This window comes from Nuphar pumila, chromosome 3 (genome assembly GCF_984573655.1).
Source record: "Nuphar pumila chromosome 3, dmNupPumi1.hap1.1, whole genome shotgun sequence".
Lineage (NCBI taxonomy): Eukaryota > Viridiplantae > Streptophyta > Magnoliopsida > Nymphaeales > Nymphaeaceae > Nuphar > Nuphar pumila.
The window spans coordinates 16,002,368-16,015,697 of NC_143251.1; positions in this window are offsets into that span (position 1 = coordinate 16,002,368).

A 13,330-nucleotide genomic window follows, 5' to 3' on the forward strand; every position below is an offset into this window, starting at 1 on the left:
ACTTGTACAGTCATCTTTACAGTGCGAGTAAGGGTACAAAAACCATCAAAGGGTTTTGGTCATTTATTCAGGTATTTATTTATTACATATTTAGTACTTGTAGACTAAGCTCGTTGAAAGTTGTAGTCTTACTAATATATTATTTTTGTAGGCTTAGACGTGGGAGCATATTGTCTTCTTGCGTCCTCAGTGTGGCCCTGCGGTATGTGGTTTTTCCAAGATCGGCCAGTGGGCTACAATAAATGTCAAAGAGGATAATGTTCAGTTCATTTTAGATGGTTTGTAATTAAATAAGGTAAATGGTTTTAAATCATTGTAATGTTTAGCATTCTTAAGTAATCATCGCTTTATGATTTTGTCTTCCTTAGTACAAATCGTTATCTTCTTAGCATCTAATTTTCATTAGCGTAAATTATTATAATGTTTAGCATTCTTAAGTAATCATTGTTTTAGGATTTTGTCTTCCTTAGTACAAATCGTTATCTCCTTAGCATCTAACTTTCATTAGCATAAATTGTTATAAAGTTTAGCATTCTTAAGTAATCATCGCTTTAAGATTTTGTCTTTCTTAGTACAAATCGTTATCTACTTAGCATCTAACTGTTATTACCGTAAATCATTATAATATTTAGCATTCTTAAGTAATCATCGTATTCAGCATTTTGTCTTCCTTAGTATAAATCGTTATCGCATTCAGCATTTTGCATGAATAATTATGTATATATCTAAACGACAATCTCGATTGTACAAGTTGTGTGTAGACAATATGGAGATGGGGAGGACGAGGATGAAGAGGTTGTTGTTGAGGCTGCAAAAATGTCTATCTGCGATATTTGGCTCTTTAGCAAATGTGAAGCCGAGTTGCAGCATGGTAGTCGAGTACTCCTACAAGTTGGCTTGGGACAGTCGATACCAAAAGTGCCTATGGTATTGAGAAGGAAGATAAATAGTGGTGGGGCCAAGAACGTGAATTGGCACGAACGCTTCAAGAAACAATTGGATAACTGAAACAAAGGAGGTGTTCATGTCATACCATATGATTATAAAGAATGACAACATGACCCCAACTATTTCAAACAATATTAGCAACCTATGCATCAAAATCGACAGATTAAGGAGAAGCAACCTGAAAGTAAGGTCACTCTTATCCCCGAGCATGCGGTCTTCCAACATAGACGTAACGTTCATCATGTCCCTTTGGCGGATACTATGATTCCCTCTGTTGTAGTACACGATAAGGAGCAAACACAATTCACAAAGGAGAAGGTAGTGTCCGCCAATAGGTTTGCGATACTGGAGAGAGAGAATAAGGAGTTACGGAAGCATGTGCAGAATTTAGGGAGACAAATGCGGTCACTGGTAGAGATGATTACCAGTGAGTTTAATAAGATCAAGGGAATGAAGAGGTCGCCGAATAAAGAGACTCCACCAAGGCAAAGAAAAAGATGATTTGTATGTCCATCTAAGTCATCAAGTGACAGTGAATAAACATATTATGTGATTTGTGTATCTCGATAATTCTATGTTGTAATTCTATCATTCTTTGTTGTAATTATATAATTCTTTCATTAATAAGTGTAACACAGAAGTGTCACTGAAAAATCGACAAGACTACATAAACTTAAGTTTGAAAAATCGTACAAGTTTTCTTTACTTTTGTATTCCAAACGTTACAACGATATGTACTATATAGGGTGCAATTTCTACTATGATTTGAACGTTCGAAGCAGCAATTTGTATGTTTGAAACAACAACGATTTATGAAGTTACCATGATTTATACTTACGTTTGCTAAACTGTATAGCAATTACTGGCTTAGGATTTAATATGTATCGTGATTCCTGTGATAGTGATTACTATGTATAGCGATTATGAAGTTACCATGATTTGTACTTATGTTTGCTAAATCGTATAGCGATTACTAGTTTAGGGTTTATTATTTATAGCAATTTATGTGATAGCGATTATGTGAACACCCCAAATTTTTCAAAATCTTTTAAATATTCCTTTTTTGCCCCTGATTTCACCTTCTGAGTAATTGAGTCACTTTTAAATCTAAATTCCATTTTATTTCTCATTTTTTTTGAAATTAAACTCATTTTGTATATTTGACTCAATTTCGGATCCGGATCCAAATAAAGGATCCAAATCTGAGCTTCGTTGTCCAGTTTTTGAATCAAATTCTCAAAATTACCAAAGTAACCTTTTAACAGGCTCAGACAGTTCATCCGATATCCGTTTGGATCTATCGCGTCATGTTCCTCAATTTGAGGTTTAAAACTCGAATATTTTCTCAAAACTTGGGTCCAAACCCATTCTTTTGAAGAAATTTTCCCAAAATAGCCTTGAAAACCTTCTTTTGTAAATATTTCTCAAAAATACAAAAAAATAGTTTTAAATCTTTGATTTTAGGGTTTTATTCTAAAAAATGCCAAAAAATGTAGAAAATGCAAAGAAAAAAAAATATGTCCAAACCGGTTTTTGAAAACCTCTTTTTGAAAATATCCTTTTTAAGAAAAACCTTTTTTAGAAAAATCTGGTAAAGGAGCCTTCTTTTTAAATTTGCGTGAAAAGTCTGAAGGGCCTCGTAAAAAAACATCTTTTAGGGTTTTCTCTCAAGGGGTCGGATGCGAAACATTTTTTCCTTCTTCCGCTCCACCTTCTTCCTCAATCGCCCTCCAAACCCTCCAGAGGCTTCGCCCAAGCCATCTATCGCTAACCTTTGCATCCTCCATCGCCCGGATCCTCCCTAAGCCCTTCATCGCCAACTAATCCCTTCTCGATTCTTCTTTCTTCCCCTATTTAACAAACCCCATTATTCCTTCAGAAGGACCGCCTCTCACCCCCGCACCTCTCTTTCCTTCGACGATCTCATTCATCATCTTCACCCCAACCTTCTTCTTATTCTCCACTGGTTCTGAGAGGAATTTCACAGTCGGGCTCCCCTTTCATCCAAAACCCCTGCAGGGTTACAAGATCTTCAGCTCCGACAATACAAGTTGAACCAGCTGTTCTTTCTTTGATTTTGTTCATATTTAAAAGCTTTGTAATTCTATATGCTCCTCTCTCTGGTATCCTCTTCTGCAAGCGGCTACCATCGATCCCTCTCCACGACGCCTCCTCTACAGGTAAGTGACCTCATCCCTCTAGTTGTTCTCTTCTTTTCCAGAAAAGCATTTCTTCCCCTTCGTTTTCAGCATCTGTCTGTCATGATTTTTATTTCTTCTCTTTTATTACAAAGCAAAAGGGGGGAATCGACCTGCAATGTGTGCAGGGTCGATCCATCCTGTGCAAGATTAACAGGAAAGACACTATTCCAACACATTTTATTCTCTCTTCATCTTCTTCCATATTTCGTCATTTTGTTTGATATTACTTGGTAGGCCACGATTTATTTTGTTTTGATCTCTTTCACTAATTTTAATTTCAGGTTTATGTCGATTTCACATTCTCCTGTTGATGATCAGCTTGTATTTCTTTGTCTGCTTGATTTTCAAATTTCTGTTTACCTGTTGATTGCTCCAGATCAAAAGTGGAGTCAGATTTGATTTGATGGAAGCAAACCAGATCTTGATTTGTTCCTCTAGAGCAAGATGCTAACCCATTTTAGTATCTAATCTGAGTTATATTTTTCTTTAGTCTATTTCTAATGACCTTTTCATTAGTAGCATTCTTCTGATTTTGGGATTTCGATTCCTTCTATATTTTCCCCTTTGAGCTTATCTCTTTTGATTTCCTTTCCCATCTTTTGGCCCCTTTCAAGCACATCAGGTAATATGGATATGCTCATAGCAGTCTCAATATGCCTTTAGTACGATAGTAAAGAGATCCTTCTGGCCACATTCTGTGATTGTGGGTTCGACGATTTAATCCTTTGCACTGAATTCCATAAGTGAATTCATAACCCATATTGACTTCGCTGTGAAATCCTAAGCTACATTCACCGTAGAAACTCATCATCCATTCGTTTGATCATTTTCTTTTTTTTTATTTATCAGGATAGATGTTATGTGTTTGATTTTATTATTCATATTTAGTTATTTATCTGGTTTTATTCTTGTGGTTCAATGCCATCATTCTGTGCATCATGATTCCAATCTATATGTGATCTTATTTTTGAGTTTCTTTTCTTTAGCTCAACCCCTTGTTTGCATCTAATCTCTTATTTTGTCATAATAATTTGCATGTATTTTGATTTCTTCTTCCTTTTTCCTTTAATTCTCAATCTTCTATGTGCATTTTGTTTACCCTTTTGGTTTTTGATTTTCTATTTCTATTTTGTATATCTGTTGGTTCTAGTCGTCTGTCATGCTTTGGTCTTCTATCCTACATTTAAATTCCTGCTTCATGATGTTCACGGCACATTTAGTGTGAGACATACATAACCTATGTTATCACCTGGTTCGGTATCACCCCTACACCTCGCCGATTAACTTCAATTCGTAAATTTGACAAATTAGTGGATTCCTGCAAAGTGATCAAGTATTCCTACACGATCATCAATGCTGATGATAATGATAGTTGGAAGAAAATGGGGCTGACGCCAGTCATAATACAGAATGGGGTTTGTTAAAAAAAAAAAAAAAGAGAGAGAAGTCTGACGCCTTTCAATATTGTGTTTGAAACCTGCCTTTCAGATGTATCATATGAAGTTAGGCTCGCAACTTTCAAAGGGCTTTCACACTTCTTGAGATCAATAGAATCCAGGGTTGCCTATGTTCGTTATGGGGAACAAATGGATGATTTTTTTTTTTATTATTGTTATTAGCTGAATATTAATCTTCGTCTCACATTAATGCAGTTGTTAGATGTTAAAGGGAATCCTAAGTACATTTGCTGCATACTTGGGGTAATTTTCTGCTGGAACTGTATGCAATTTTAGAAGTCAGATGAATTGTATTGCCAAGAAACCATTACTATGTGCAAGATGGACCTCTAAATCGATGTCACAGCTCTGGGCAAAATTAATTATCGAAACTACATGATATGTCAAGAAATAGAAAATCTTAATATGCTGCATGGGAGTGTACGTGAAGAAATGGACAATGCTATTCAGAAGCCTGATGTCATTTAATGGAGCGGGACCCATTGATCATTCTGCCTTTGGTAAAGGTAAAATCTGGTTCGTAATTTATAATAAGTACTCACTGTTTTATCGTCCAGGTAAGGCAATTCATCATCTGAGCCTGCAAACGTGAGACAGGCAGCAACCGAGGTTTGGGTAGCTTCCAGGCTTCTTGAAGAAACTGGCTCGATTGGTCCCTATGCTTCCTGCTGCTTTGTACCACCTGTTCCATTGTGTCATCTCTCTTTTTTTTTTTTACATTCCTGTAATCCTTGTTGTGTATACACTATTGATCCTTTGCTAATTTTTTTTTTTGCTTAGTTATCTGCTTTCACGTTCTTACTTTTTCATATTCCCCTGTAACAGACATTAGAAGTACTGTCTCAGTAATCACTGTGTTTGGCTATGTGCATATATTTATATATCGGATTCTAGAAGGTAGACCATTTTCCCTATCAACTGTGCCCAGGTATGTCACAATATTTTCACTTGTGTAGTTTTGCATTCAGATTTTGAGATAGTTGTTTCCTTAGCATTAAAAGATTTACAATCTATGATTTGAACTGTAAAAGCCATTTGCTCATCATTCGTGACATCCAGTCCACATCGTACACTTGCTATTAAACAACTTTTCTTTCTCATGAGACTGTTTATCTATAGTTCATTACCCTGAATATCATGTCATTACTTCACAGAAAACCGCCTTTTATAGTTACAGTTGCAGCCACACCATCATCGCTTACATGTATCTTTTGCATATTATTGCACCAACATCTCTGTATTTGAGTTATTGCACATCAATATAATATCCTTCTGTAATGCTTCACTTCACCCTATATATACAAGCATTTCATGGCATTTTCAATTTTATATCTGATACTCACAGGACAATTAATCTCCCTGAATTTGTATCTCCAATGCCATGGTTGTTGCATACAACCAACTCATTGCATAATGAATAGTTACCTCGGGAAATCTAGTTGCAGAAATTGATCTGTCAGTTGATCTTATGGTGTTGTGTGTCATCAATTGATACAATCAACTTATTTCAACCAGCTTGCTGAAACTATGCAGACCTGTGGCATCCAGTTGATTGAGTTAATTTGTATATTTGATCTTTGAGCTATATAATCAATTCAATCTACTGGTTAAGTAACCAAGTTAGGGAACCTATTGTGTTTTCACAATGGTTCACAAGGAACCACTGTGTCCCCTTTTCTTCTATGAAAGTTTATCAAGAACTACCATAGTTGTTGCGTATTCACAATGGTTCACCGTGAACCACCGTGGTCTCCTTCCTTTATAGTAGTTCATTAGGGACTACTACAATAGTTATCTGTTGCAATGGTTCACAAAGAACCCCTGCAACCCTGCTTTATTATAAGTAGTTCATCAAAAACTACTATAATAGTTTTTGCTTTCATAGTGGTTCACAATGAACCACTGTGTCCCTTCTTTTCTATGTTGGGCCATCAGGAACTACTATATTTCAGGTTGATTCGTCTTGGACCATCCTGGCTCTTGACTTCACCCCTTGTATATGCCTTTCTCATTCAACATCTGGTATTAGAATCAATACAATCATATGCAATTTTTCTCTCAACAAAGTGTTTTCTCCTACGTTATGCTAACTCGTTTCTTTGTAGGGAAGTCATGGAAAATCTTCTCGGATTAGAGAAGTTGTTTCAAATTTCAGTTTCAAAGATTGTAATAATTTAGATATCAATGAGAATTTACATTTCCAACTCTTAGATAGGATGGATGAGCATTGTAAAAATCATTAATTACTTATTCTCATGCTTTTTACCTTCATTTTCCAAAATCTCACAAATGGGAACACGAATGGCACATGCACCATTTCGTAAGAGGTAATTAATCCTAAGTCGATGATTTGCATCAATGGCCATAGTCAGGATGTAAACAAAACTTAGGATTTTTATCTTTTATAAAATAACATTGGATCCACACTGGATCCTCTTCAAAAATCATCATATTTTCAAATATTTCCTTCTTTTATTAGAGTTTAACTTAAAATTGGCTCAAAACATATACCAATGGCCATAGTCAGGGTATATTGAGAGTTAATTTCATTTTAAACTCTATAAAAGTACAAAAATATGTTTTATTCTTCTTTTGAATTTAAATACAAATTATTATATAATACATTCAATGACCATAGTCAGAGATATATTATATCTTCAATCTTATTTTAATTCATTTAAAGAATGAAATAACTTATTCAAAATCCAATTTCAAGATTCTCTAAATTCATTCATCATTTAGGATAGAATGGCATCTTATTTTTAAATTTCTTTTTCAGAAATCCAAGTGATTTCCTTCAGACATCTTCTTCACTTCTCAAATCAATTTTCAACTCTTGTAAATTCAAATATCATTTTCAGATTCTAAATTCAAGGTCTAATTCAACTTTGAAATTCATTTGTATATTCAAGATTCAAATTCTAAATTTCATTTTTCAAGTTCAATTCAAACTTGGAAGTTCTTGATTCATCTTCTGAATTTAAACTCCAAAAATCCATTTTAGGATCCAGAACCCAATTCTACTTTGGATCTTAGACTCCAGATCCAATTTCATTTTAGGATCCAGAATTCAACTTCCACTTTTGGATCTCAGACTTCAGATCCAATTCCATTTTAGGATCCAGAATCCAATTTCACCTTGGATCTCAGACTTCAGATCCAAATCCATTTTAGGATCCATAACCCAGTTCCACTTTGGATCTCAGACTTCAAATCCAAATTCCCTTTAGGACCCAGAGTCCAACTCTATCTTGGATCTTAGATTTCATATCCTAAATCCATTTCAGGATCCAGAACCCATTTTAGGATTCAAAATCCAATTCCATTCCCAATTCCAACTTTTCCATTTCATTTCCAGATTTAAAACCCAATTTCATTTTCAGATCTCGTCTGAACTTCCTAAATCCATTTCTATCTTTTTATACCATTTGGATTTCTCAACTCCATTGTGATTTCAAATTTTAAATTCAATTCCATTTCAAGTTTATCTCTTCTCCTAAATCTAAGTTCAAAGTCCATTTTCTGACTTTGAAATTTCGTATTCTTTTCCGTTTATCTCATCTTCAAATCATTCTCTCTCAGAAATCAAGATTTATTCTTCCAACTCTAAAATTACTTCAAAGATTTAGAACTTCTCTGATCTATCTCAAAGTTCTATGTTAGATTCAACCATTTCTTCACTCCATTATCAAGTTCATTTCAAGAACACTTGAGAATTTTCAAAACATTTTCAAAAGAGCATACATCCTTGCATTGCACAAGCATGATTCTTTGTGCATGTAGACTTAAGATCAAATTTTAGATGATATTTAGGCAAAGCAAAAAGGCATAGATTCGATCCTTGGTTCGATTACCCCTGGTAAAGGCGCAAGGAACGGTCGAACCTCGTACTGACGAGCGAATCCCGTCTCTCCATTTTTCCGCAATATATTTCAAAACGGAGGCGAGTAATTTGCTAAATATTTTCAAATTAAGGTCAAGTGAGACCCTGCAAAAACGTTCCTCTTCTCTCTTCTTTTCTTTTCTCTCTTTCTTTTCTGTCTTTTCATTTCTCTCTTCAAACAAGAGAAATAGAGGTCAGAAAAGGAAAAGAGAAGGAAGAGAGAAAAACCACAAGAGAGCAAAAATTTTGCGATGATCACAAATTACTTAGTATAACGATTAATAGGTATAACGATTATGAAGTTACCACGATTTGTACTTACGTTTGCTAAATCGTATAGCGATTACTAGTTTTGAGTTTATTATGTATAGCGATTACTTAGTCTAGTGATTACTAGGTATAGCGATTATGAAGTTACCACGATTTGTACTTAGGTTTGCTCAATCGTTAAGCGGTTATTGGTTTAAGGTTTATTATTTATAGTATTTCCTTTAAGAGCAAGGAATGTCACATAGCATTAGTTTAGGGTTTAGGGTCTAGAGTTTAGGGAAACGTCATCTGACACACTACTGATGTTATGCACGTGTCATTCATTTACACGTACTAACGTCGTTTCGATGATACTAGCAAATAAAATGATGGCTTTTAATTAATGCACAATGTAATTTATTTATTTATTATATTCTTTGGGCATGATTTTTGAAAATGGGCGGGACGTGAACACAAGACGTTTCCTTTAAGAGCAAGGAACATGTGATGTTTTATTTAAAGAAGAACCAGAGCCTTTCCTATAACCTGCTTTGTGAGCAACGAACAGAAAAATCAACATTTCCTTTAACCTCCTTTATCGCAAAAGCTGTATCGATGTCGAAGGACACTGCGATTCAATCAAACATCCATAAAAAAAAGTACCTTTGATTCCTTTAACCTGCTTCATCTTTTTTATATTGTATATTCGATTTGTTTTGTGTACTATAGAAAGGAATTGCAATATAATGCTACGGTTTGTTTACTAAATATTCAGCTAATTTTAGTGCAACATCCACAAAACAAGGTGTCAGAAAACTCAGCAAAGTGCTCAAAGAGAACATCAACTGAATGCAAGATGAATTTGTAGAAGGAAACACTATCAGTAATTTTGTACGTATGAAACCACTATCAGTTATACATTTACGTATGCCATGGGTATGTATATTAACAAGTGCATATTTGTTGTAAACAGACTATACATGATTTCGTCATGTATATTCAAAATAAGGGAACAACCATACCGATCTGCATCGTCACCCCTTATTTTATGGTATATCTGTTATCTTATATATTTATTTTCTGTTTTGATTTACTAATGTACCTTCGTGTTTTAAACTTACTATTATTACTATTTCATTCAATAGAGTATCATCCGTCGAATGCCATACGCAGCTGGATTTCTAGATGGACTACAATATTGGGGTAACGATGACCAAATGGCAAACTTTTGGTCAAGTGAAAAGGTTTGTGACCATATCGATTTTCATATCGATTTAAGATGTTTTGATTTTTAATATCGATTTAAGATATTGTTTTGTTTCTAAATATCGATTTTTAAGACATCAATACGAAATTCCAAATCGATTTGAAATATTGTTCTGAATCTTAATATCGATTTCTATGTTGATTCTTAATATCGATTTAAGATATTGTTTTGATTCTTAATATCGATTTCTATGTTGATTCTTAATATCTATTTTTAAGCTATCAATAGAATTTTCCATATCGATTTAAGATATTGTTCTGATTCTTAATATTAATTTCTATGTTGATTCCTAATATCGATTTAAGATATTGTTCTGAATCTTAATATTGATTTCTATGTTGATTCTTAATATCGATTTAAGATATTATTTTGATTCTTAATATCGATTTAAGATATTGTTTTGATTCTAAATATCGATTTTTAAGATATCAATAGGCATTTCCATATCGATTTAAGATGTTTTGATTCGTAATATCGATTTAAGTATTGTTTTGATTCTAAATATCGATTTTTAAGATATTAATACGATTTTTTAAATTGATTTGAGATATTGTTCTGAATCTTAATATCGATTTCTATGCTAATTCTTAATATCGATTTAAGATATTGTTTTGATTCTTAATATCGATTTCTATGCTAATTCTTAATATCTATTTTTAAGATATCAATAGGAATTTCTATATCGATTTAAGATATTGTTCTGATTCTTAATATCGATTTAAGATATTGTTTTGATTCTTAATATCGATTTATATGCTGATTCTTAACATCAATTTTTATGCCATTAATACGCATTTCCATATCGATTTTGTAAGATATTTTATAATCGATTTGTAGATATTGATTCCTACATTGTGGCAATCGAAAAAGCATTGGGTCGTATACGTGTTGGATGTACAAAAATAACAAATATGGTTCTACAACTCCTTGGACATTAACGGTAGTGTAGTCCATGACATTATGCATTTGATAAGTTTCTATCTATAAGATTACCGTATCTTATACGTAGCCCAAAATTTACTTGCTTTTGCATAAACCACAAGTTGGATTTTTCAAAGACATGTTGGGTGTCATCATTGGCCCATGGAGGCGTCACGTTGTAGATGACGCTCCTTTACAAAATAATGACATCGATTGTGATATCTTTGTAATGAAGTATATTGAAAAAATATATTATGGACGAGAACCAGAATTCACTGTTGTATGTTGTACACTTAAACATGTTTTATTATCCTATATTATTGGTGACTACATTTCTCTATTGGTCTGACTTTCATTTTTTTTTGCAGGATGATATACCTGGTTTCCGCATAGAACTATGCAAAAAATTGATGGATTTTCTAATTGCAGAAGATATAAAAACCCAGACTGCAAGATTACCTAGAAAGCAATGAAGGATGCGATGCCCTAGAAGTAAGAGAAAGTCGTTTTAAACGTCTACCTGTTCTCAAGGATAACGTGAAGAGGGTTACGTTCTACTGCTGAGAGAGAGAGAGATAGGAATTTTTGGTTCAACATTCAATTTGTCAAACATGACAATTTTTTTGTGTATAGACATTTGTAACAGATTTTGTAAACTGTGTATACAAATTTTGTAAGACTATGTAAAAAATTCATATTGATCCAAAAACCAAAATTATGCACCTAGCACACGTGTATTGATTACGCAAATTGCCACCTCAAGTGCGCAAATTGCAATAATGTAAATTCCACAGACACATGTTTCAAAATCATAATACACATATCTTGCAAATCGACATATCTTACAAATCGCTATAATATTACATAATATATTACAAATCGATTCTTAATGTCGATTTATATGCTTATTCTTAATATCGATTTCTAAGCTATTAATGGGATTTTTTTTCTTGATTTGTAAGATTTTTTATCATCAATTTGCAGATATTGCTTCCTAACATGATGTCTACTATAAATTTATAGGATATTATATCAATTTAAGATATTGCTTTGATTCTTAATATCGATTTGTATGTTGATTCTTAATATCGATTTAAGATATTGTTTTGATTCTTAATATCGATTTAAGATATTGTTTTGATTCTTAATATCGATTTAAGATATTATTTTGATTCTAAATATTGATTTTTAAGATATCAATAGGAATTTTCATATCTATTTAAGATGTTTTGATTCTTAATATTGATTTAAGATATTGTTTTGATTCTAAATATCAATTTTTAAGATATCAATATGAATTTTCAAATTGATTTAAGATATTATTCAAAATCTTAATATTGATTTCTATGTTGATTCTTAACATCGATCTAAGATATTGTTTTGATTCTTAATATCGATTTCTATGCTGATTCTTAATATCTATTTTTAAGCTATCAATACGTATTTTCATATCAATAGGAGGTTATGTGTTCCCATATCAGTAGAAATTTCTATATTGATTCGTAAGATAATTTATCGATTTGCAGATTTATAAGATATTATATAGATTTAAGATATTTCTATCAATAAACATCATGCCAATTTGTTGTTTCTTTCTCTTTTTTGCCTTTTATCAGTCATTATGTAAATCGCGACAGGACTAATCGTTTCTACCTATTTTTGTGAAATATTATTTTGTTTGTTAATATCGATTTGTAAGTTATTATGTTGAATTGCCATATCAATTTGTGATATATTATGCTCAATTGTTGTATATCAATTTGTAAGATATCATGTGTTTTCTAGTATCAATTTTTATGATATTTATAGTATGATTTCTATTATAGAATTACAACAAAGAATTATAGAACTACAACAAAGAATTATCGATTTATAACAAAGAATTATAGAATGCTAAATATTACAACGCTTTACACTAATGAAAGTTAAATGCTACAACTATTTTGTAGCTAAAGAATCCACACGCGATTTCTGTGTTGCGTTGCTCACTTTTGAATTAAACTGAGTCCGTCATGAAACAAAACAATATCAGATACTACATTAAGTTCAACAAGAAATGCAAACATCCTCCCAAAATTGTTACATACCAAAAGACTTGTCAAACTCATGTCATCATTTCACTCAAACAGGTCGAGAGGATTGCAGGTTCCAACATTATAGTGCACGTCTGTAGGGTATTGTTGCATGTTGAAAATTACACAAGTTGATATTGATAAGTTGCACATAATGTAATTTACATGAGAAGCAATATACTGTATTACATACCTGTTCATGCGAAGGGCTTGGTTGCTTAAGGGTTGGTTGTTTCTTAGACATTTTCTTGCCAACCAATTCTAGTGCACCCTTTGTCCTCCAACGATTGCGATTAGAGGCAGGTTTCCTTTTGATACCCTTCGCTTGGTGA